This window comes from Scyliorhinus canicula, chromosome 1 (assembly GCF_902713615.1).
Source record: "Scyliorhinus canicula chromosome 1, sScyCan1.1, whole genome shotgun sequence".
NCBI lineage: Eukaryota > Metazoa > Chordata > Chondrichthyes > Carcharhiniformes > Scyliorhinidae > Scyliorhinus > Scyliorhinus canicula.
In genome coordinates, this window is record NC_052146.1 from 195,552,574 (window position 1) to 195,578,322 (window position 25,749).

The following is a 25,749-nucleotide window of genomic DNA, read 5'->3' on the forward strand; positions in this document are numbered from 1 at the left end:
GGCCCTCAATGTTGTGCCGAGCCATGATCACCCTACTCAAACCCACGTATCCACCCTATACCCGTAACCCAACAACCCCCCCCCCTTTATAGCACTGCTTGTGGGCTAAGGAGAGGAGGAATGCTTCCACATGGCTCACAATCTCTTCCCATCACCTAGCCACTCCCCCCCCCCCCTCCTCCCCCACCAACAGAGGAATTTGGCTCCCACGTTTGGATATCAGCGGTTGTTCAGGATCACATCCCATCCTGGGATACGGCCCTATGGCCAGTGCTCAGACCCGAACTTGGGACCGGCATTTCCAACTCCCCCTTCCCAAGATTGGACAATCCCCAGCCCCTCTGGTTGGGGATAGGGCATGCACCCTTCTCTTGTGTCCTTCCTTCCTCACTGGAAGCCAAGCCTGCCCATCGGTTTGACAGCGCAGCCAGCTACGATTCAAAGCTCTGAAGGTAAACACCCCTCGGGATGTGGGAAAATCCCAATTTCTCAGCTTCTTAATCGGAAACTCTGCCTCGCCCCCTTGCCTATGCAATCTGTCACTGTTTTTGTTTTAACAAACAATTTTATTGAGGTATTTTTCGGCATTGCAAACAGTTACAGATAACAACCAAAAAAACCCCACAAAAATATGCAAACACCAACGTAAAACCAATGCCTCAATCGAACCATACTGCACAGGCCCGCTCCTCTCCCATAGACACTACCCGCCTATTTATCCCTCCTACTCTACTCGCAATCTGTCACTGTTAATCCCCAGACCATATGGCCTGATCAACCTAGAGAAAGCTCAACATGAGCAGGGAAATCCCACCCAATGTGACAGAAACGTTGCCAACTAAACCAGATTGCTGTTCACCGTGTCTAGAAGATACCCAATAACTTGTGTTACCCACCAGTCACTGAAGCTCTCAAACAAACTAACAAGCCATATTTTAGGGGCTGTGAGGAACGGTGGAAGGAGCTGAGTTTGGCTAAAATCCTTGTGCACATTTTCTAATAAGCTTAGTGGCATGGAAGCTGCTGGCAACAAGCAATATAAACACTGTAAAATATCAGAGCAGCCAGATTAACCCCTATTTAGCTGTTCTGGTTTTACTGCACTGTGTGAGATTCCTGGAATCTAGAGTTTATGAGAAGTCAAAATAGAACCAGGAACATGAGAACAGGAATAAGTTTCTACAGGACTGGACCAGGCGAATGTAATATTTCTATTTAAGCAATGTAACAAATTTCACATAGGGAACTCGACGCTTATTGGCCCAATATTAATAAGAGGTAAGATATTGGAATCTACTGCAAAGGCAGTTGAAGAAATACCATTAGATCAATAACTTAATCAGAAACTCCCAGTATATGGCTTTAAAAGAGAATCATAATTCCTTGACTTTGATCTTATTGATAAAGCAGATAGTATTTATTTGGTCTGAAAAAGACATTTGACTGATTTCTAATTAGACTAAACGATGCAGGAACCCATGATATTATGTAAGGAACTTTATGACAGCCAGAAAGTACTTACGAAAGGTTTGACATTCGATTGGAGGGAGGCGCATAGTGTGGGATTCTGCTTTTTAGAGACTGAGGGCATGATTCCCCAAAAGGGAACAAAGTACCCTCGTAAGCGTGTTTAGCCGCATGTTTTCCCCCCACCGGCAACCCCCCCCCCAACACCCATGACGGGCAACACCAGCCTGATCGCACGTGTGCAGAAAATGCCAGCTTGGCACCACCAATCTGATACCTTGACATTGCCCATGGCATCTTGACAGTGCCACGCGGGCACCCAGATAGCACTGCCAGGGTACCCAGGTGGCACCAGTAGTGTCAGGGAGCCACCCTGCCCAAAGGGCATGCAGCTTGGGGCCTCCGGTCCCCTGGGAGACCCCCCTGAGTGCCATTCGGTCTGGTCCATGTTTGTGGGACCAGTGCTAAATGACGCTTGCCCAAGATCTTTGAGGCGAAGGGGTTGAATCCCAAAGCCTCAGGTACCTCGGGAATCTGCACATTAGAGTCTCACTGGCCCATATATGTTTGGGGGGGGGGGGGGGGGGGGTTGCGGTTAATGGTGAATGGTTCACTCACTGGGGATGCTGTCATTCAAGGCGAGCTCATACCTCTGGCCCACATCCTACCACTTTTCGCGGAGGGTAACAACATGTGGGATGTTCATGTGTCAAGGGGGCCCCACTCCCCCATCCTCCACAACATCCCCCCCCCCCCCCGCCCTTCCCACAAGGCAGATCATCTACAGCCAGTCCCAGTCCACCCCTAACACCCATCACAGAGGTTAGAGGCAGGTCAGATTGTTGGTGAGTATATCCGTTGTTGTGCCCTAAATCCTAACTGTCGTCTACGTGCTACACCCATGCCAACGTAAGCATTATCTCACTTTCTTATCTGACCTGCTCTCCCACTCCACATCTGAAGTGGAGGCGGCCTGCTGCATGTCAGTTTGGACCTATCCAGCTGTACATACTGGCACTGGAAAGTTGCTCAAAACAAAATTGCATTAGCCCAAGCCTTTACGGAGGTTAATTGCAACTCAGTATCCTAAAAGCATTATTGTCTTTCAAACCAAGATTCTTTTAAAAATATGACTGCAGCAGTCAAACACACTTTAACATTGACTTTTAACTCCTAATTCACCAAATACTTGTAATACGATATATCTGAAATTTCTACATTTATCACACCTCCCCATTAAAAAAGATGAACCAGCAATATAAACATTTCTCATTGTTGAACACAACATGTACTCTATAAGATGCATATCATATTACATAAACATGAGTATAGTCCATTTCAGTCTTTCTTTTTCACCTCCAAACGCTTCTGTATTTTCACACTTCCAAGTCATGATAAAGCATCGGAAATCATTTATTCTCTTCCTGCTACATGTATAATTTGTAAGTTAAACAGTTGTCACAATAAACTCCATCTGAACAGTCTTGCGTTTCGATCCTTTAACTTTTCCAAAAACTTGAATGAATTATGGACTGTTTTACAATTGTCTCTGGTGAATTGTTAGCAACATAAATGTCAAAATGTTGTAACGCCAATATCAAACTCAATGGGCTGGATTCTCCGTCCCGCCACGCCACATTTCTGCCTCACCCTGCCGGTGGGATGCTCCGTTACGCCGGCCGGTCAATGTGGTTTCCCATTGTGGGGCAGCCCCACGCCGCCGGGAATCCCCCGGGTTGCTGGCAAAACGGAGCATCCCGCTGGCGAGGAATCCCACCCAATGTCTCCTTCTCGATGGTCGAATATTTATTTCGATGAATATTTAGTTTCTGAGAAAAATAACCAACAGGCCTTTCGATTATTTTTTCATCTTCCTGCAGCAGAACAGCACCAATACCCACATCACTGACATTAGTTGCCACCTTAAATTGTTTGGCATAAATGCTGGGAGTTTTCTATAGGCCACCTAATAGTTCTAAAGATGTAGAGGAAAGGATGGCGAAGATGATTCTGGAAAAGAGCGAAAGTAACAGGGTAGTTGTTATGGGAGACTTTAACTTTCCTAATATTGACTGGAAAAGATATAGTTCGAGTACATTGGATGGGTCGTTCTTTGTACAATGTGTGCAGGAGGGTTTCCTGACACAATATGTTGACAGGCCAACAAGAGGTGAGGCCACTTTGGATTTGGTTTTGGGTAATGAACCAGGCCAGGTGTTAGATCTGGAGGTAGGTGAACACTTTGGAGACAGTGACCAGAATTCGGTGACCTTTACATTAGTGATGGAAAGGGATAAGTATACCCTGCAAGGCAAGAGTTATAGCTGGGGGAAGGGCAATTATGATGCCATTAGACATGACTTAGGATGTGTAGGTTGGAGAAGTAGGCTGCAAGGGTTGGGCACACTGGATATGTGGAGCTTGTTCAAGGAACAGCTATTGCGTGTTCTTGATCAGTACGTACCAGTCAGGCAGGGAGGAAGGGGTCGAGCGAGGGAACCGTGGTTTACCAAAGAAGTGGAATCTCTTGTTAAGAGGAAAAAGGAGGCCTATGTGAAGATGAGGCGTGAAGTCTCAGTTGGGGCGCTTGATAGTTACAGGGAAGCGAGGAAGGATCTAAAGAGAGAGCTAAGACGAGCAAGGAGGGGACATGAGAAGTCTTTGGCAGGTAGGATCAAGGAAAACCCAAAAGATTTCTATAGGTATGTCAGGAATAAAAGAATGACTAGGGTAAGAGTAGGGCCAGTCAAGGACAGCGGTGGGAAGTTGTGTGTGGAGGCTGAGGAGATAAGCGAGATACTAAATGAATACTTTTCGTCAGTATTCACTCAGGAAAAAGATAATATTGTGGAGGAGAATGCTGAGACCCAGGCTATTAGAATAGATGGCATTGAGGTGCGTAGGGAAGAAGTGTTGGCAATTCTGGACAAGGTGAAAATAGATAAGTCCCCGGGGCCTGATGGGATTTATCCTAGGATTCTCTGGGAAGCCAGGGAAGAGATTGCTGAGCCTTTGGCTTTGATTTTTAGGTCATCATTGGCTACAGGAATAGTGCCAGAGGACTGGATAGCAAATGTGGTCCCTTTGTTCAAGAAGGGGAGTAGAGATAACCCCGGTAACTATAGGCCGGTGAGCCTAACATCTGTGGTGGGTAAAGTCTTGGAGAGGATTATAAAAGATACGATTTATAATCATCTAGATAGGAATAATATGATTAGGGATAGTCAGCATGGTTTTGTGAAGGGTAGGTCATGCCTCACAAACCTTATCGAGTTCTTTGAGAAGGTGACTGAACAGGTGGACGAGGGTAAAGCAGTTGATGTGGTGTATATGGATTTCAGTAAAGCGTTTGATAAGGTTCCCCACGGTAGGCTATTGCAGAAAATACGGAGGCTGGGGATTGAGGGTGATTTAGAGATGTGGATCAGAAATTGGCTAGTTGAAAGAAGACAGAGAGTGGTGGTTGATGGGAAATGTTCAGAATGGAGTTCAGTTACGAGTGGCGTACCACAAGGATCTGTTCTGGGGCCGTTGCTGTTTGTCATTTTTATAAATGACCTAGAGGAGGGCGCAGAAGGATGGGTAAGTAAATTTGCAGACGACACTAAAGTCGGTGGAGTTGTAGACAGTGCGGAAGGATGTTGCAGGTTACAGAGGGACATAGATAAGCTGCAGAGCTGGGCTGAGAGGTGGCAAATGGAGTTTAATGTGGAGAAGTGTGAGGTGATTCACTTTGGAAAGAATAACAGGAATAAGGAATATTTGGCTAATGGTAAAATTCTTTGTAGTGTGGATGAGCAGAGGGATCTCGGTGTCCATGTACATAGATCCCTGAAAGTTGCCACCCAGGTTGATAGGGTTGTGAAGAAGGCCTATGGTGTGATGGCCTTTATTGGTAGAGGGATTGAGTTCCGGAGCCATGAGGTCATGTTGCAGTTGTACAAAACTCTAGTACGGCCGCATTTGGAGTATTGCATACAGTTCTGGTCGCCTCATTATAGGAAGGACGTGGAAGCTTTGGAACGGGTGCAGAGGAGATTTACCAGGATGTTGCCTGGTATGGAGGGAAAATCTTATGAGGAAAGGCTGATGGACTTGAGGTTGTTTTCGTTAGAGAGAAGAAGGTTAAGAGGTGACCTAATAGAGGCATACAAAATGATCAGAGGGTTAGATAGGGTGGACAGTGAGAGCCTTCTCTTTTGGAGGTGGCTAGCACGAGGGGACATAGCCTTAAATTGAGGGGTAATAGATATAGGACAGAGGTCAGAGGTGGGTTTTTTATGCAAAGAGTGGTGAGGCCGTGGAATGCCCTACCTGCAACAGTAGTGAACTCGCCAACATTGAGGGCATTTAAAAGTTTATTGGATAAGCATATGGATGATAAGGGCATAGTGTAGGTTAGATGGCCTTTAGTTTTTTCCATGTCGGTGCAACATTGAGAGCCGAAGGGCCTGTACTGCGCTGTATCGTTCTATGTTCTATGTTCTATAATTAGGTGTCACCAACACTGGTCGGTGGTTAACACAGTTTTCAGACTATCAAATGCCTCCTGACATTCTGACAGCAACTGAAATCTCCTGTACTTCTTCAAAAGGTCAGTCAATGGAGCAATCATGCTGCTGAAATTTGGCAAGAATTTCCAGGAGCAACTTCTCATACCCAGAAATCTCAGAACTTCGCCCCTCATTAATGGAATCGGAAACTCCCCAATAGCTTTTGTTCTCACATTTCGTGGGGCCATCTGACCATGCCCAATTGTATGCCCTAAGAATGTGACTTGAGCTTTTGCAAATTCACTTTTAGCCAAATTTACAATCAATCCAGCCCCCTGTAGTCAATCTAATAATTATTTTAATTGTTCCAAATGCTCCTTCCACCTTTGACTGGACATCACCAAATTGTCAATGTTCACTGCACAATTATTTAGTGCAGAAACAACCTTGTATTCTTTGGAATGTTGCAGGTGCATTCTTCATTCCAAATGGCATGACTTTAAACTGATACAAACCATTTGGCTTCACAAAAGCTGAAACTTCCTTCACCCTGTTTGATAATGTACTTGCCATCATCCTTTAAGTAAATTAAGTTTGATAATAAAATGCGCTTGTCCCACCTTTTCAACACAGTCTTCCAAACAAAGAATAGGGTACGAATCTGACTTCATAACTGCGTTGACATTTCTATAGTCCACACACAATCATTCTGCTTCCTATGGTTTTGGTATCATCACAATAGGTGAGCTCCAATTTCTGCAACTCACCTCGATGATATCATTCTTAAGCGTGCTGTCAATCTCCAATTTTACCTGTGCTAATTTTAGTGGATTGAGCCTGTAAGGATGTTGTTTAATCAGAATAGAATTTCCTACATCTACGTCATGTATAATTACTTGTGTACTGACCACTTTATTCCCACATTCACTTCACTCGACTGTAATAACACTTTTAGATCATTTTGATTTTCCCCTGGAAGGGAACTCAGTCATTTATCCCAATTTCTAATTACTTCGTTATTGTCAATCTAATTTGGGGAATGTCAAATTGAGAATCATCTGAGTTTATCTCTTCTCCCTGAGTTACAACGACTATCACCTGCTCCTTTGTTCCTTCTCTTTCAAAATATCTTTTGAGCATATTAACATGACACACTCTGTGAGTTTTCTTTCCGTCAGGCATTCTTATCAAATCATTCACATCACTCAATTTCCTTTCAATATGATAAGGCCCACTAAATTTTGCTTTTAATAGTTCACCTGTCATTGGTAACAACACTGATATTTTCTTGCCACGAAGAAAACTACGAATTTTTGATTTCTTATCCACCTTTTTCCATCGCATGTTGTGACAATTTAAAATGTTTACAACAAACTCACCAGTCCTAGTTAATCTTTCCCTAAAGTTTGACACGTAGTCCAACAACGTACTCTCCGACCGCTGTCTCACCAATTTCTCTTTGATCAATTTTAGTGACCCGTTTACCTCATGGACAAAAATCAATTTGAATGGGCTGAATTTAGTTGATTCATCAGCTGCCTCCCTAATTGCAAATAGTACAAATAGAGGCCAGGATTCTCCGCTGCTGCCCTATTCTCCGCTGCTGTTTTTCGGGGCCGGCGAGATTCCCGCCACACCAGTCGGGGGCTGTTGACTGCGCCCCCCCCCCCCCCCCGTCCTCCCCCCCCCCCCCCCCCCCCCCCCCCCGACCAGCGATTCTCCGGGCCACAATGGGCTGAGTGGCTGTCCAGTTCTGGCCAGTCCCGCCGGTGTGAATTACTCACCTCATGCATGCAGGGACCTGGCAGGTAAGTGTGTGGGGGCGGTCCTAGGGGGGCGCGGCGGGATCCGACCCTGGGAGGCCCCCACGGTGGCCTCACCCCGATTTGGGACCGCCGATCCTGCGGGCGAGCTGTTTCCGTGAGGGCCTTCTTTCCTCCACGTCAGGCCTCTGTAGGGTTCCGCCATATTGCCCGGGGGCCGGCACGGAGAAGAGAACACCTGCGCATGCACGGAAATATGCCGGGCGGTCTGCGCATGCGCAGAAATACACCGTCCGTTCCGCTGATGCGCGAGATCACGCCGGCCCTTCGACACTGGCTGGAGCAGCGGGGTCGACTCCAGAGTCGCTGCCGCCGTTTTTCCCGCCGGCGTGGGGAGCCAGCCCCATTTTCAGAGAATCTCGCCCAGAATTCCCTAATCTCAATCCTCTGGATAATCCTGACTATAGGCCCGCAACATCATCTTTCAAATTTAATGCATCTCATCTGTCTTTGGAAGGCAACAATGTTCTTTTTTATACAACTGTTTTTTTTAAATTTAGAGTACCCAATTTTTTTTCTAATTAAGGAGCAATTAAACGTGGCCAATCCTCCTACTTTGCACATCTTTGAATTGTGGGGTTGATTTCCACGCAGACACGGAGAGAATGTGCATACTCCACATGGACAATGACCCGGGGCTGGGATCAAACCCGGATCCTCGGCGCCGTGATTCAGAGATAACCACTGCGCCACCATGCTACCTAGCAATGTTCTTTTAAAGTCCAAACTTCAAAACAGATTTACCTGAGCATATTCCTCTTGGTTAGTAAAAGCTAATTTTATGCAAAAGTACATAACTCAAGCTGCAAAAATCTCCTCAAAACTACCTTTGTGCAGAAGTATGTGTTAAGAACCCCGCTGATATTCAATGCGAGGATGGTCTCCACAGTTCAGAAATGGGGCAAAAAATTAGCCTTCTTCTAACTCTCCTCTGTCTGTTATTTTGGCAGACGCACGTTAACAATGTGCTCCCTCATTACTGATAGAGAATAACCCTCTGACATTAGATCCTGCAATATTTTCCCTTAATATAAGAAAATTATTGAATGTTAATTGGAAGCCCAAGGACAAACCATTACACTGAATTACATAGAGTTCCTAGAAGAGTTACAGGCCATTTGGCCCATCTGTGTTGGTATTTACGTTCCACATGAGCCTCTTCTTACCTCTCTCCATCTGTATACCCACGCATTCCTTTCTCCTCATCATGAGTCCTCTTCAGAGTAGCTCTGCCTTTTAAATGCCTTCAGGAATGTGTTGTGTTGTTCTGAAGTTATAGGCATCAGTCACTCATTTGGGATTGTGCAAATATGCTGTAAGTTCAGTTGTTAAGATGAGGCAGATGGGAAAATTTTGATTTAGACAGAAAGCTTGAAGACATCGACAGCAGAGCTGTGTGAGAGATTCTCTGGCCTCCCGGCCGCATGCTTCTCGGCGGCAGGGGGCGGCCTGCTGTTGGCTGGCTTCTGGTCTCTCCACTGTCAATGGGATTTCCCATTGAATCTACCCCATGCGTGTGGGAAACTATGTGTTTGTGCGCGTGCGCACTCTGAACAACAGTGAAATTAAGACTGGATCGCATGACACACTTTCATTTTGGTGATATCATGCTGCTTTCCTTTAAAGGCGTATTACAACAAATTGCAACACTGACCCTACTTCACAAATTAGAAACTAAAAAACAAAAAGGTTCCTCAAAGACATTACAAATTCAGAAATAGTCACTTGGTAGTACAGCATATTGCTGAAAAGAGAGAAACTTTTAATCCTGCACTCATCATGACAGACAAAAGAATTAGCATTAACTTGGCAACCAATCAGTGTCCCTTTATTATGTAATATAAATTGTTGTGATTGTTTGAAATTTGGCATTCTTCCTGCATTTGTCCTGATGAGTGCAAGCTGAAAAACTTCAGTAACATTTCTCTCGTTTCAGCAATTTAGAAACGTAACACAACATGATTCATTGCTGAATATTATTAATTCAATTCATGAATAGCTTCTCATCACATCTGGTACAAAACAAATGATACATGTGTTTCAAAGATGCCTATCAATAAACAGTACACATTTAGAAGGCTTTGTATTATAACAATGCAAAGTACATATTTTTAGTTTCCTGTTTCTTCTGATTATCTTTATGATAATACTATTCATTCATACTTTGCATTCCAATTGCTTACTGCCCATCCTAGCCCGAGGAGGAAGAACATCCTAATTTCCAGCTTTCACGCTACACAGTTTGAAACTTTTGCATTAAGATAATACAGAAGAAATAGTTTTGGTTTCCAGATTGTTCATCACAGAGCTGTTCAATCATATTTGACATTCCAGCAGCTTACCGTCCCCTGAACTTCGCTGCTCCTACCTTAAGGTGAATCAGTTACATTTTTATACACAATGCCGTGGTTCATTTCATCAAGTTTTACCATCATATTGTTCACATTCCTTTCCTTTTCTTCACCCTGTCGGTGCCCTGATCCTGCCCACCAGGGCCGGCCCAAGGTACCGGCAACTCGGGCAGTCGCCCGGGGCGCCATGTGCTAGGGGGCGCCAGAGACTCGGGTCCCGCGCATGCGCACTCGGGCCGGTGCCAACCAGCGCATGCGCGGTGGCCGCCCTCCCCAGGGCGGCCCCCTCCGCCCCCCCCCCCCTCCGGCGGCCCCCCCCCCTCCGTCCGCCCCCCCCCGGCCCCGCCCCTCGCCCGCCTCGGCCCTCCCCTCGCCTCGGCCCCCCCTCGCCTCGGCTCCCCCCTCGCCTCGGCCCCCCCCCTCGGCCCCCCCTTGGCCCCACCCCCCCCCCTCGGCCCCGCCCCCCCCTCGGCCCCCCCTGACCCCCGCCCCTCCCCCCCCGCCCCCTCCCGGCCCCCCCCCGAAGGGCGCTGAAGTTCAGCTTGCCTGGGACGCCAGCAACCCTAGGGCCGGCGCTGCTGCCCACAGTCATATAAAGTGCTCTGAGGCACAGAGCCAGTGCTCATTGATGGCCCCCATGTCTACACCTTCTCGACCCCTGCACGGATTCTGTGCTGTGAGACTTCCTGCCCGACATCCAGACTTGTGGTGAGTCTTAACTTCTTTTGCACCTCTTTCAATTTGGTCTATTGCTTTTGCTGCTCCCAATGTGGTCTCCTCTATATCGGAGAGTCCAAACGTAGACTGGGTGATCGTTTTGCTGAGCACCTTTGGTCACATTCACGACCCTGACCTTCCCGTTGCTTGCCATTTTAACACAAGACCCTGCTCCCATGCCCACATGTCTGTCCATGGCCTGCTGCAATGTCCCAGGGAAGCTTAACGCAAATTGGAGGAACAGCATCTCATCTTCCGGTTAGGCACACTACAGCCTTCCGGTCTCAACATCGAATTCAACAACTTCAGATGATCAGCTCTACCCCACCTCAACCCATTTGTTTTCATTCCATTTTATTTTAACTGTCTTTTACCTTTTATTTCTTTCTTGTCTTTCTTTATATATATTCTCAACCTTGTCCCTCGCCTAAGGTGTGGTGATCGTCAGGTTAAATCACCACCAGTCAGCTCTCCCCCTCAAAGGGGAAAGTCATCTGGGACTATGGTAACTTTACCTTTACCGGGGAAAACCAAAACCATTATCCCAAACTCCGCTCCTTCGTCACTGATTCAATTCCCCTCCCCTTCAGCGGCTGGACCAGGCTTTGGTTTCCTACTCAATCACAAGTATGGTGTACCACCCATGCCCTTGCTATCACAAAGGTTATGCCTATTTCCATTGCAATATGCTTTTGAGGGATTGCAGAATTACATCACTGGTAGGAAGTGTCATGTGATCCAGTTTTAGTTTCACTTTTACTTTTGGGCACAGCATACACAGCTCTGCTGCTGATGTTTCTTCATGCTTTAAAAAAAAATCTTTATTGCCACAAGCAGGCTTACATTAACACTGCAATGAAGTTACTGTGAAAAGCCCCTAGTCGCCACATTCTGGCACCTGTTCTGGCACACAGAGGGAGAATTCAGAATGTCCATTGACATTTCATTTCATTAACCACTTACACGATAACTAGCCCACAGAGATAAACCTGCCAGGCTACATATCGGGCACAAACCTCACCTGCCACCAGTTAAATCAGAGCAGTGGTGGGATAAAGCCCTTCAATGGACATTAATTGCCTCTTTAAGGGCCTCACTAGGTCCCCAGGCAGGTGGCCCTCCATTTGTCTCTCCAGTTATTTGTAAAATTTCAGTGTTTTGGGGGGGCAGCGACCGGCATGCAGGCAGATTGCTGTTGGCACGGCAACTCGATTACACGGGTCCACCCACCTGCTTTCACAGTCCAGAGTGACCTAGCAAACCCACCGGTGTGACTTCACCAGATTTCCTGGCCCAGACAAATGTTTCCTCAGCACCTAGCCTGACGAGTCCTTTAAGTATTTTAGATGGTTTCAGAAGGTCACCAAGTGGTTTCTAAAGAGTCGAAAGGTGCTATACAAATGCAAGTGTTGTAGTCAGAGCGTTCACCTCCTGACATCTGGGGCTTGTTGAATTTGGCCGGAATGCTCTGGTCCTTGGGATTCTCCTTTCCCACCGGCAGCACACCCAGCCCGCGGGTTTCCCAATGGCGTGGGGTGGCTTCAATGGGAGATCCCATTGACAAGCAGCGGGAAGGGAGAATCGGTGCACCGCTGACAGATACATGGCTGGGGGACCGGAGAATCCCATCCTTTGTATTTATGCAACCTCTTTTGCAATCAGAATCCCTGCTAATTATTTACGTCGTCCTTACTTCACAGGGTTGGAAAGGCAAAGCTAATTAAACAAATTCACTGATGCTCTGCTTCTGACCTTGGAGAGAATGGAGGTGGGAGATGGAAATACAACTCATTAGCCCAAATATCCAAATCCATACTTGGCTCGAACACAACTGTCTGCCGAAGGTATGAGCTTTATGAACTTACCTCCATCTGCTCCCAATCTTCTCCTCTCCAACCTGCATTCATTTAGTTTTGCCCTCATAACATCGGCTCTGGAATGACAGAAACTAAAGTACAACTTTTTCCGAGGAAATTTTTCTCCGCTGCACCGAATGACCTGTTGAAATAAATAACTTAGCTCCTCTGCCAAGATAGTGGCAAGAGGTATTTCAGACAAATACATTAGACTTTTGCCGTGTTGATATCCTTGGCCTAATTTCAAGACCCTTGGGCCACTAAATTGCATTCTGTGCACCGCACTCCCGACGTGGTCCACATGGCGCCCCGTTTCTGGGAAGGCAGGAGGCATGGGTCGGTTAGGTACGTGCCAGTTAGTTCTCAACGCCAAGGTGTCAAACCGCCGTTCCGTCTGATCTGACACACGTCTGCGAAACCTGGACTGTGCAAATCCAAGTGAACACTTTGCTAAATCAAGATTATTATTAATCACTCTCAGCTGAACGCAGGGCAGAAACAAATTTATTTATCCCTGAATCATGGGGCAGAACTTTCCAGGTAATGGAATAAAAAACAGAAAATGCTGGAAAACCTCAGCAGGGCTGTTGGGGAGAGAAACAGAGTTAACATTTTGTGTCCAGTATGACTCTTCTTCAGGTCACGGACTGGGAAGTGGGGGCTGATGCCAGTAAAATAACACTCAGCCGTGTCTGGAAGCCCCCTCATCGCACACACACCCCCGCCCCCCCCCCCCCCCCCCCCCCCCCCCCCGCCCCACCCCTGGACATATTGCTGTCACTGGTGTTATGGGCCAGGTTTGAGAAAACCCCAAAGTGTATCATGGAGATCATCTGACCTGCAGCCTTTAATAGATTGTGGTTATGGGGAACACACGGCCCTACTTTATAGATGTGATGCAACAGAGATCTACAGCGCTTTTAAATTAAAACAATGTTTATTTATGAAACCAGTTAACACTTTATAAACCCACAGTAAACATCTTAACAACTATCAACACCAATAAATCCCCCAAAGAATACAGTACTCTATAAGTAACTCTTAATTTTTCCTTGCAACATCCATAAATCATTTTTACAGAAATATATCGGGTGTAACTTCTTTACAGAAACAGGTATTATTTTTGAATCACCAAAGGATCTGGAGACAGTCTTTAGATTGCAGAGAGAGGGAATAATACACCTTCTTGCTGTGACTGCAGCAATCCAGCTCTCAAAATGAAACAAAAACACACCCTGCAGCAGACAGCCCAAAGCGAAAGTAAAAGCAGACAGACAGCCCAGCTCCATCCACACTCTGAGATCACTGATAAACACCCATTTCTTAAAGGTATATCCACTACAGCTATTTTATAAACACCCATTTCTCAAAGCTACTCTCACATGACACTGTGCAGCAACTCTCCTGTAGTGGGACCGGATGGATAATGGCAGCTCTATTAAAGGCCATTCTATGGGGGGAAACATTGTTTTGGTTTTCCCCTCCAACTGTTATCGTGCCCCACACCTCCTCCTCCCGAATTTCTTCTCAAACGTACCGTGCTGATCTCCCGAGCTCTACCTGCCTGCCTCAACAGCGACTACCCCTCCCAGTGATGCTACTGAGGCTTCAGAGCTGCCAACCCAGTGACTGGGCCCGGCAGCAACCAATTAGGAGACTATTTGTGGTAAAATAATCAAGGAGGCCGTGCTGGTGGCAAATACAGGTTTGGCACCCATTTTAACCCTGAAACTGGTGTTCCTAAACCCTCAGTAAAACTCAGGCAACATTGGCTATCCCCCACTGACCCTGCTACTTGGCATCAATACCCCTTTGAGGGTACAGTGCCCAGAATTTCCCACACACTTACGAATGAGCTTGACTTTGTAATGATAGTTTATCTGAGTTGGACGGTCATGGGTTCAACCCCAACCCTTAGGATTTGAAGACATAACCAAGACTGATACTTCAGTGCCGTCCTGAGGGGGTGCTGCACAGTCCAACAGGATGTCAAACTATAGCCTCATCGGCCCTCGCAGATAGATGAAAATGATCTCCCAGCACTCGCCAAGGGCAAGTGGTAGTGTAATGGTGATCTCGCTGGGTTAATAGTCTGGGGACCTAGGCTAATGCTCTGGGGTCATAAATTCAAATACTACCACGGCTGCTCGTAGAATTTAAATTCAATTAATAAAACCTGGAATTAGAAGGCAGCAGTAATGGTGAACACGGTGAACCATTGTAAAAAACCCATTGAGTTCACTCACGGCCTTCAGGGAAGTAAATCGTCACCTTTGCCTAGTCTGGTCTACATATGCCTCAAGACCTGCAGCAATGTGATTGACCCTAAAGTGCCGAGCAAGCCACTCAGTTGTATCAAACCATGAGAAAGTAGTTCTTTTCCCAACAGCACCATGGAAGTACCTACACTACATGGACGACAGCGGCCCACCACCTTCTCGGCGGCAATGGACAATGAATGCCACTATCGAGCCCACCAGAACGGATCGCCTGGTTGCCCATACGTTCATTGCAGTTTGTGGAATCCTGCCATTGGGAACCACCTGTGCCAGCCAAATGCACTCATTCAGTTATTCTTCGTGAAGTCGGCTAGGGTTAAAGGAGGTTTGTTGGATTTATTAGTGAGAATCCTATTAGGAATTTTTTTCCTGCTGTTGCATCTCCAGCTGCAGCCACTTGTTAATGCACAAAGCACAGGAGAGGATTTGTGCCGTTGAGCCTTGATGCTGCCATGATTTCGTTTTTGTAAATAAGATTAGAAATTATTTTTAAAAAGTAGAACTAGCGACATTTAGGTCTTTAATTTAAAAAAACCCTCAAAGAAATAGCCCAATTCAATGTGATGAATTGGAACAGATTCCGCTCTCACTGTGCAGTAGAATACTAATTAGAACAACATAGAGTAATTAGAATATAGAAATAGGTCAGTCGCTGGAAATGGCAAGAGCTGAAAGTTTGGGCTGAATTTTGAGGATGGGAAACAGGAGTAGGGACTGTTTCTAGTCTCCTATCCCGGGAGGGGGGAGGAGAAACAACCATCCTTATGGATTTTGACTGGGGTGCCCCTTTAGCTGGCAAGGAGAAATGTTCCCTGTCTGATATGGGCAGCGGGCAGACAGGTCCTCCAAGCTGGAGGGCCAGTCAGAGGCCTTTCAGTTTCAGAGGTGCAGAAGGAACAGGGAGGGTGCTTCAACATCGGGGTGCACATTCACCAACTGTCATTTTGTTTTGAAAACCAAGTTTTAAAAAAACTGAAAAGGCAGCCAGACCACCATTGTGAGGAGAGTGGGTGTTGTTGGTGTGATGGGCAGGAAGGTGGCACAGTGGTTAGCACTGCTGCTTCACAGTACCAGGGACCCAGATTTAATTCGAGCCTTGGGTGACTGTGTGGAGTTTGCACTTTCTCCCTGTGTCTGTGTGGGTTTCCTCCGGGTACTCTGGTTTCCTCCCACAGTACAAAGATGTGGGGGTTAAATGTATTAGCCGTGCTAAATTTTCCCTCAGTATCCAGGCACGTACAGGTTAGGTGGGGTTACAGGGATAGGGGTGGGGAACTGGATGAGATGCTGTTTCATGGGGCTGATGCAGACTCCATGTTCCGAATGGCCTCCTTGAGCGCTGTCGGGATTCTATGAACCGCCCAAAATGGCGACCTCTGGTTGAACTCACGGGTCAGAGATTTTCTAGAAGGCTGGCTGCAGCGCTGGCTCCCAGGTCTGGCATTGGATGTCTACCTTTGAACTTCTCCCCATTATGGCTGGAAATCGGACGTCATCTGGCATATCCCAGTCAGCTTCCTTCAACAGCTGTTAACAAGGATCTGAATGAACCTAATCGATTGTCCACCTCATGGAGGGTGTGGACATGGTATCGCCAACTTGGCACATATCCTTCCTCCTCTGTTTCTGACCTCTCTGTGGAGAGTTCTTACGGAGGTTTAGCAACAATATTTCTTATGGGTGAAGAAGACCCAAAAGATGCAGGGAAGGAAACATCTGAAGGGGTGCATCACCCTTAGCGTGAACACTGTCTCAACACCAAACACATCTGGTAGATCTGGCAGGAAGTAAGTAAAACATTATCAACCACAGAGTTGTGTCGTGTCCACTATTGCACGATTCAAAGCTTACCATGCACTGCGAAAAGTTTGGGGCTAATTTTTTTCCCAGTTACATGCCCCTGTATTGGGAGCGTTTTAGAAATGTATTTTGTCGAACTGGATCATCAGCTTCTTGGGGAATGTTGAAGGATTATTACTGCAGGTGTTTCAGTACTGCTTTATCTTTTTCATTACCTTTAATAAGCTTGCAATTCCAGGAAGGCAAATCTCAATAGAGCATCATTTATGCTTCATTGTTCCTGATCAATGAGCATGGAAATCAAAATTTTGGACTGGATGTTTCGGCTACCAAGATGGAATGCTCGGGTTGGGAAATGTTCTGACTCATCAGACCTGCCTCTGTAAAAGGTGCCCCAAAAAGTGAGAATTTTTCTTCAGGGAGGGATGGGAGGGGGAGGTGCTTGATGAATTGGGTCAATTGATCAAGGAAGCAGATACTAGTCGGATCCATTTGTGGACAAGCACCGACGTATACTTCTGGGATGCCCACCTTAGTTCTGGAAGATTTTAGATCCACCACCTGCCCCCATGTCTCCTCATAATCCTCATATCAACTCAGTGCCAACTCGTGCCCCCACCTATACCCCATGGCCCCTCATTGTTTCCATGTCAATCCAATGCCAACTCACACAGTATTCACCATGGAAAGGCCTCAGGAGCCATGTAGAGATGAGAAAAAAACTTCTAAAATACCTCATTCAGGTCTCGCTTCTCCATCATAAAAACTTCAAAGCTTTTAAATTTCTCAAGTGGTTAATTTCTTATATAAAGCAGAAACTTCAGTTCATACCCCAACCCTTTAATAATATCAGTCGAATTGTGAACTTTGAACTCCCTACTGAGATAATTGTAACTTTTAAAACTCAGCCAAGCATTCATAATGGAATAATAATAATAGTACTTAGGGAAATGACAATAAATTACACTATTGAAACTGCTCAAATAATGCTACACCAGCTGACCTGTCAATTCAAGCACTCCAGGGTACTTTCTTTTAACAATCACTGACATTTTTAGTTCAGTTTTTTACAGTTTAAAGAGTGCAGGATTTAAATATAAATAATTTTTTAAAAAATCTATTTTATTATAAACATGTATCAAAACAGGTTACAGCAAATAAACACCCCAGGAAACATACTTCCAGCAATCAACTATGCAGTCTGTACAGATTGCTTTTTCACCCTCCCCCCCTTCCCGCTCCCCGCAACGTACAGCTCCTCAACCACAGTCACAAACATCCCCCACCTTTTTTCAAACCCCTCTGCAGAGCCCCCTAACTAATACTTTATCTTCTCCCACCACAGTAAGTGGTGCAGGTCACCCAACCAAGTTGCTATCCCCGGTGTCGATGCCGGCCGCCACTCCTGCAAAATTCGTTGCTGTGCAATCAGAGAGGCGAAGGCCACAACATTGGTCTTCCTCCTCTCCATGAGCTCTGGCTTCTCTGAAACCCCAAATATCGCCACCAAAGGGTCCGGGTCCACTCCCTCCTCCACTATCCTGGCTAAGACCGCGATCTTCCCAATTTTTGCATCCCCAAAACATGTGCACGTGACTCGCTGGCCCCCGCCCACACCTCTCACACTCATCTGCTACCCCCTGAAAGAACCCACTCATTCTCGCCCGAGTCATATGCACCCTGTGCACCACCTTAAACTGTATCAGGCTCATCCTTGCACAAGAGGAGGTCCCGGTTACCCGACGCAATGCCTCACTCCATACTCCCCAATTGATCTCCCCTCCCAACTCTGCTTCCCATTTCTCCTTGATCTTCACCACCCGCTCGCCTCCCTGCTACCCCAGCCACTTACATATATCCCCAATTCTTCTCTGCCTTCCACATCTGGAAGCGGCAGGCACTCCAGCAGGATGTATCCCGGCAACCAAGGGAACCCCTTCCAGACCTTTTGCGCATAGTCCCGAACCTGCAGATACCTGAACTCACTCCCCCTCAGCAGCTCTACCCTCTCCCTTAGCTCCTCCAGGCTTGCGAACCCTTCCTTCAAATACAGATCACTTAACTTTTTTTTTTTAATTTAGATTAGCCAATTATTTTTTTCCAATTAAGGGGCAATTTAGCGTGGCCAATCCACCTACTTTGCACATTTTTGGGTTGTGGGGGCGAAACCCACGCAGACACGGGGAGAACGTGCAAACTCCACACGGACAGTGACCCAGAGCCGGGATCGAACCTGGGACCTCAGCGCCGTGAGGCGGTTGTGCTAACCACTAGGCCACCGTGCTGCCCTACAGATCACTTAACTTGACCAGCCCCACTTCCCTCCACCTCCTGTATACACTACTTTCCATCCCCCCCCCCCCCCCCCCCACCCACCCACCCGCCGGCTCAAACCCATGATTTTCGCACCGCAGCATTAACACCAACATCCCTTCCACCCTAAAATGCCTCCTCAGCTGATTCCATATCTTCACCGTGGACTGCACCACTGGGCTCCCTGAATACCTACTCGGAGCCATTGGCAATGCTGCCGTCACCATAGCCCTCAAACTAGACTCCTTACAAGATTCCTTCTCCATCCTAACCCACTCTACCCCTTCTCCTTCCCACCACCGCTGCACTTTGTCCGCATTCACTGCCCAATAATAACGAAGCAAGTTTGGCAACACCAACCCCCCTGCTGCCTCTGTAGCAGAGTGTTCCCTACCCTCAGCACCTTCCCCGACCAAACAAAGTCCAAATTGATTGTGTCCACTTTCCAAAAAAAGTCTTTTGGTGTAAAGATCAGGAGAGCGTGAAAAATAATCAAGAATCTCGGCAGAATATTCATTTTCACCATTTGGACCCTCCCTGCCAACGTTAAGTGCAGTGTACCCACCTTTTAAATCCTCCCTGGCCTCCTCCACCAGCTTCGTTAAGTTCCACATTCACTACCTGAATCCCCAAACACCTAAACCTATCCCTCGCTACCGTAAATGGTGTCATAATATCCACTCATGTATATAATGAGATGCAGACAGGCAGTGATTGACACACAGGATAACCAATGAACACACATGACACAGAACAACCAATCACCAGACAGGACACCACCACTATAAAGCCCACAGGGCATTAAGGCTCTCCCTCTCTCACAGGACACAGCTACTGAGGTAGTGAGAATGCACAAGCCAGTGAACATCATCTCCATGTGGTAGAGAGCTAATCTGGTCAAGTCAGTAGGAGGTTATCAGTTAGATTAATAGAGTGTGAACCCACAGCAGATTATGTACAGCAATCAGCAAGTTCAATAAACCAGTGTTGGACCATCTCCTGTGTCGGAAGCATCCAGTTGCAGTCGATGTTAGACCAACTCAGATAACACATCAAATGGCATCCCCCCAATTTAGCCCAATGACCCAGCTTGTTCTCTGGGAAAACCTCTCTTTTCTCTGCATTCAGTTTGCACCCCGAGAACCCTACAAACCTCCCCAGCAGCTATATAATCCTTCCCATACTCTCCAATGGATCTGAAACATACAGGAAGAGGTCATCGGCATAGAGCGACACCCAATGCTCCCTCTGTCCCCTCGTAATCCCCCACCACTCCACCGACCCCCTCAGAGCTATCAACAATGGCTCTATGGCCAGCGCAAACAGCAACGGTGACAGCGGGCACCCCTGCCTCGTACCCCTGTGTAAGTCAAAGCTTTGTGAGTTCATGTCATTCGGCCTCACCCTCGCCATTGGTGCCATGGACAGCAACAGAACCAATGGCACAAATCTAGGCCCAAACCCAAACTTTCCCAAAACCTCGAACAAGTAATACAATGTGGAACAAGTAAGACCATAAAACATAGGAGCACAATTAGGCCACCCATCGAGTCTGCTCCACCATTCAATCGTGGCTGATATTTTCTAATCCCCATTCTCCTGCCTTCTCCCCATAACCCCTGATCCCCTTATTAATCAAGAACCTATCTACCTCTGTCTTAAAGACACTCAGTGATTTGCCTCCACAGCCTTCTGCGGCAAAGAATTCCACAGATTCACCACCCTCTGGCTGAAGAAATTCCTCCTCATCTCCATTTTAAAGCATCGCCCCTTTAGTCTGAGGCTGTGTCCTCTGGTTCTAGTTTTTCCTACAAATGGAAACATTCTCTCCACGTCCACCCTATCCAGGCCTCGCAGCATCCTGTAAGTTTCAATGAGAACCCCCCTCATCCATCTAAACTCCAACGAGTACAGACCCAGAGTCCTCAACCGTTCCTCATACGACAAGTTCTTCATTCCAGGGATCTTTCTTGTGAACCTCCTCTGGACCCTTTCCAAGGCCAACACATCCTTCCTTAGATACAGGGCCCAAAACTGCTCACAATTCTCCAAATGGGGTCTGACCAGAGCCTTATACAGCCTCAGATGTGCCTCCCTGGTCTTGTATTCTAGCCCTCTCGACATGAATGCTAACATTGCATTTGCCTTCTTAACTACTGACTGAACTTGCATGTTAACCTTAAGAGAATCGTGAACAAGAACTCCCAAGTCCCTTTGTGCTTCTGATTTCTGAAGCATTTCCCCATTTAGAAAATAGTCTATGCCTAAATTCCTCCTTCCAAAGTGCATAACCTCACACTTTTCCACATTGTATTTCATTTGCCTCTTCATTGCCCACTCCCCTAGCTTGTCCAAATCCTTCTGCAGCCCCCTTGCTTCCTCAATACTACCTGTCCCTCTACAGATCTTTGTATTATCTGCAAACATAGCAACAGTGCCTTCAGTTCCTTCTTCCAGATTATTAATGTATATTGTGAATAGTTGTGGTATCAGCACAGACCCCTGAGGCACACCACTAGTCACCGTCTGCCATCCTGAAAAAGACCCCTTTATCCCCACTCTCTGATTTTTGCCAGCCAGCCAATCCTCTATCCATGCCAGGATCGTACCCTTAACACCATGGGCTCTTAACGTATTTAACAGTCTCCTATGCAGCACCTTATCAAAGGCCTTCTGGAAATCTAAATAAGTCACGTCCACTGATTCTCCTTTGTCTAACTCCCTTGTTACCTCTTCAAAGAACTCTAACAGATTTGTTAAACACGGCCTCCCTTTGACAAAGCCGTGCTGACTCAGTCCTATTTTACCATGCACTTCAAAGTACTTCACAATCTCATCTTTAATAACAGACTCTAAAATCTTACCAATGACCAAAGTCAGGCTAACGGGCCTATAATTTCCCGTCTTCTGCCTCCCTCCCTTCTTAACCAGTGGTGTTACTTTAGCCACTTTACAGTCCTCTGGGACCCTACCTGCCTCCAGTGATTCCTGACACTCCACCCGATCAAATGCCTTTTCCACGTCCATGGACACCACCACCTCCGGTACCAGATGCCCCGACGGATTCATCACCACATTCAACAGCCGTCTTATATTACACGCGAGCTGCCTGCCCTTCACAAAGCCTGTTTGATCTTCTGCAAACACGCCTGGGACACAATCCTCCCTGCCAACTACTTAGCCAATGCTTTCACATCTGTGTTCAACAGTGATAGGGGCCTATATGACCCACATTGGATCATCCGGGCAGCACGGTAGCACAGCGCTTCACAGCGCCAGGGTCCCAGGTTCGATTCCCTGCTCGGTCATTGTCTGTGCGGAGTCTGCGCGTTCTCCTCGTGTCTGCGTGGGTTTCCTCTGGGTGCTCTGGTTTCCTCCCACAGTCCAAAGACGTGCAGGTTAGGTGGATTGGCCATGCTAAATTGCCCTTAATGACCAAAAAAGGTTAGGAGTGGTTATTGGGTTAAGGGGATAGGGTGGAAGTGAGGGCCTAAGTGGGTCGGTGCTGACTAGATGGGCCGAATGGCCTCTTTCTGCACTGTATGTTCTATGTATCTATGTATGTATTCCTCTTTTCCGGGATTAGTGTGATTACTGCCAGCATTATCGTCTCCGGCAATTCCCTCTTCTCCAGTGCTTCATTAAATGCCCTTAAATATAGATCATTACAAATCAATAGACTTTACCAAACCGTTTGGTGCGTTCACATCTATTGCATCAATTCATGATTCCCACAACCCAGGTTAAGATCCTTGGAGTACCCAAAATGGAATCTATTTGAACTCAGCACTAAATTCAAATGAGTTCGGTGTTCCCTCCCGTATGAATCACATCCTGCTCCTCCCCCCCCCCCCCCCACCGACAAAAATGGCTTCTGTCAGAAATGGCACCTTCCAAACCCAAAACCAAGACCAAAACTGTACACAGTGTTCCCGATATTGGGCGGAATTACTGAAAAATTCAGTGTTCAATCAGGCGAGAAAACAAGTGTGAAACTCGCTGGTTTCACAGCTGCCATTTCTAGCCAGATCAAACAGTACTCTGTCCCCCCCCCACCCCCACCCTCAAGACATCGGGACTCCCAGCAGACAAGGGGAGCAGCCCCAACACAGAGGGTCAACCTCCCCCACACCACACAATCATTGAGTCACCCCCTCCCCCACACCATGCAGTCATCAGGATGATCCAACCCCCCCCCCCCTCCCGACATCTTTGCCGGCATCAGGGCACCCCCACCCACATTCTATGACTCCACCTGCACCACCCCTCATACTACCAAGTAGGCACAAATCCCCCTTCGACCATCCATCACCCAGACACACATAATAAGAACCCCCCCGAATGGGGCTCCCTAGAGGCAACACCCCTTTGCAATGCCACCTGGAAGTGCCAACGTGGCAGGGCCAACCTGCTGGGGGCAGTGCCAGGGTGCCAGGGGATAGTGACAGGGCACTGCCCTTTCATGTCACTAACCACCCAAAGGCGCCACTGGCCCCTGGCGTGGTCATCACAACTGCACCAGTGATTCCCACTGGTATTACATGATGCTGGGGGGTGTGGTGGGTGGGGTGGGGGGGAACATACTGCGAATCCAGAAGGTATGGCATTAGTATTATGGGCCAGGGTTTAGATACTCCAAAGTGTATTATGGAGTTCACCTGACCAATAACGTTTTATGTTAATTTTGGCTCCGATGAGCACAAGAGCCTTCACTTGAAGTGAGGTTCAAAAGTGTTCCTAGAACTCTAATAAAAATAAGCTTTATTCTAAGAACGTAGTTAACATATATATATAAACAAACAGCAAGACTTTTTATCAATTATAAACATAAAGACACCCCACAGCTATAGTAATAAATGTATAACACTTAATGAATTCCCCTTAACTGTTCCAATTTAAAATAAAATCCTATAAACCAAGGGCATGGACCAGCACACTGTATTCTCCCTTGAATGAGACTGGCTTTTCCTGAGATTCTGACCCGTTCTCACCGGCAGGTTTAAACCCTTTCGGAAAGCAAATTATTACTTAAAAACCACCACCAAGGAGATTTTTATTGGAACAGATATTTAAAACTAGAGAGAGACAGGCCAAAACACTTATTTCTCCTGTCTGAGTCTACAGCAGTCAAATGTGAAAGCGGAAGTAAAACTCACAGCCATATCTCAGCCCCACCCACAAAAATGACATCACTGAAGCCATGTGATTAGACAAAAACCTTTCTTAAAGGGACACTTCCATGACATTAAGCATACAAATTGATGGTAATCAGATTCACACCTTCGCTGGGCATGAACCTGAATTTGTCACCAGCGGGGGTGGGGGAGGGGAGCAGGAAAAATCTCATTCTGAGATTTCCCTGACTCAAATCCCATTATGCCCTCTCACGAGTTAGCGGCTATAACGGAATTTGCGTCTGCGGTGAATGGGCCAGGAAAATAGGCCCCATGGTCTCGCCAAGACCCTGTAAGAAGAAAAACTTGCAACATTGGCTGTCCAATACCTCTTCACATTATTCATCTCAAGTGAATAGACTGTGCCACTTGACAAGGGAGAGTATGAAAAGAGGTGATATTTAGTTTGAGCTTTGTGGGGTCTTCAACTTCATCCATTTCCTTTCTCTTGATACACACGAGGCGATACCCACTCTCGGTCAAAACAGATTTATTTCTGGATCCCTGGGGCCAATGGCTGACACCAAATGACTTCAACCTTTTTTCAGTTGTTGCTAGGTCACCAAGCAGCAGCAAGCAAGAATTAAACCTTTCAAATTTCACATTAATTGCTGCATTTGCTTTGTTTTTGATCGTAAAACTATTCCAGAAGATCTTTAAATGCACGCCAGCATTTCTCCATTTCTTTGTTAGACAAGCTTGAGTTGCAGGATAGTTTCAGGAATGAGGGTATTTTAGTTACAGGGTTAAGGTCGGAGAACCCGCTGTTGTTCTCCTTGAAGTAAAAGAAATGAAAGAAAGTTTGTATCGAGTAGAAATACTGAGGATTGGATTGAGTCGACAAGGAAAGTCCATTCCCTGATTGTACAAGGACTAGGAGACACGGATTAAAGGATTTGGGCAGGAATGCGAGGGGGAATGCGTGAAGAACTTTGTCACTTTATTAAGCGGTAAATTGGCCCGGCCTCTCTACCCACGTGGACAGTGGAAGTGGAGACAATCAACGATTTCAAAAGACTATTGGATGGGAACTTGAGGGATATGAACGTGCCCAGTTGAGGGGATCCAGCTGGGGAATGGGAATGACTGGATTGCCTTACAGAGAGCCGGCACAGACTCAATGGGCTGAATGGCCACCTTCCAAGCCATTAATAACTTTGTGATGTTCCACCAGTAAAGACAGAAGCAGAAGTCTGAATCAGTTCTCAGTATTTGCGGTTGCTAATGAAGCAAGAGCACCTTTCATCTGCCAAGTGCACAACTTCCAAATAATTTGACGAGATACAATTTATATTTAACAAACTTACTGTCATATCCTAGGCCCTGCCGAAACCTACGGTGTCAGGGATCTCGTCTTCCCAGAAGCCCTAGGGGAGTACTCGCTACTCGCTAAAAAGGGACGGAGCTTCCTAAGACTTGCAGTATAAAACCGTCCGTCTTAAAACTCGGTTGGGTATCACTTGCTGGAACTCTGCT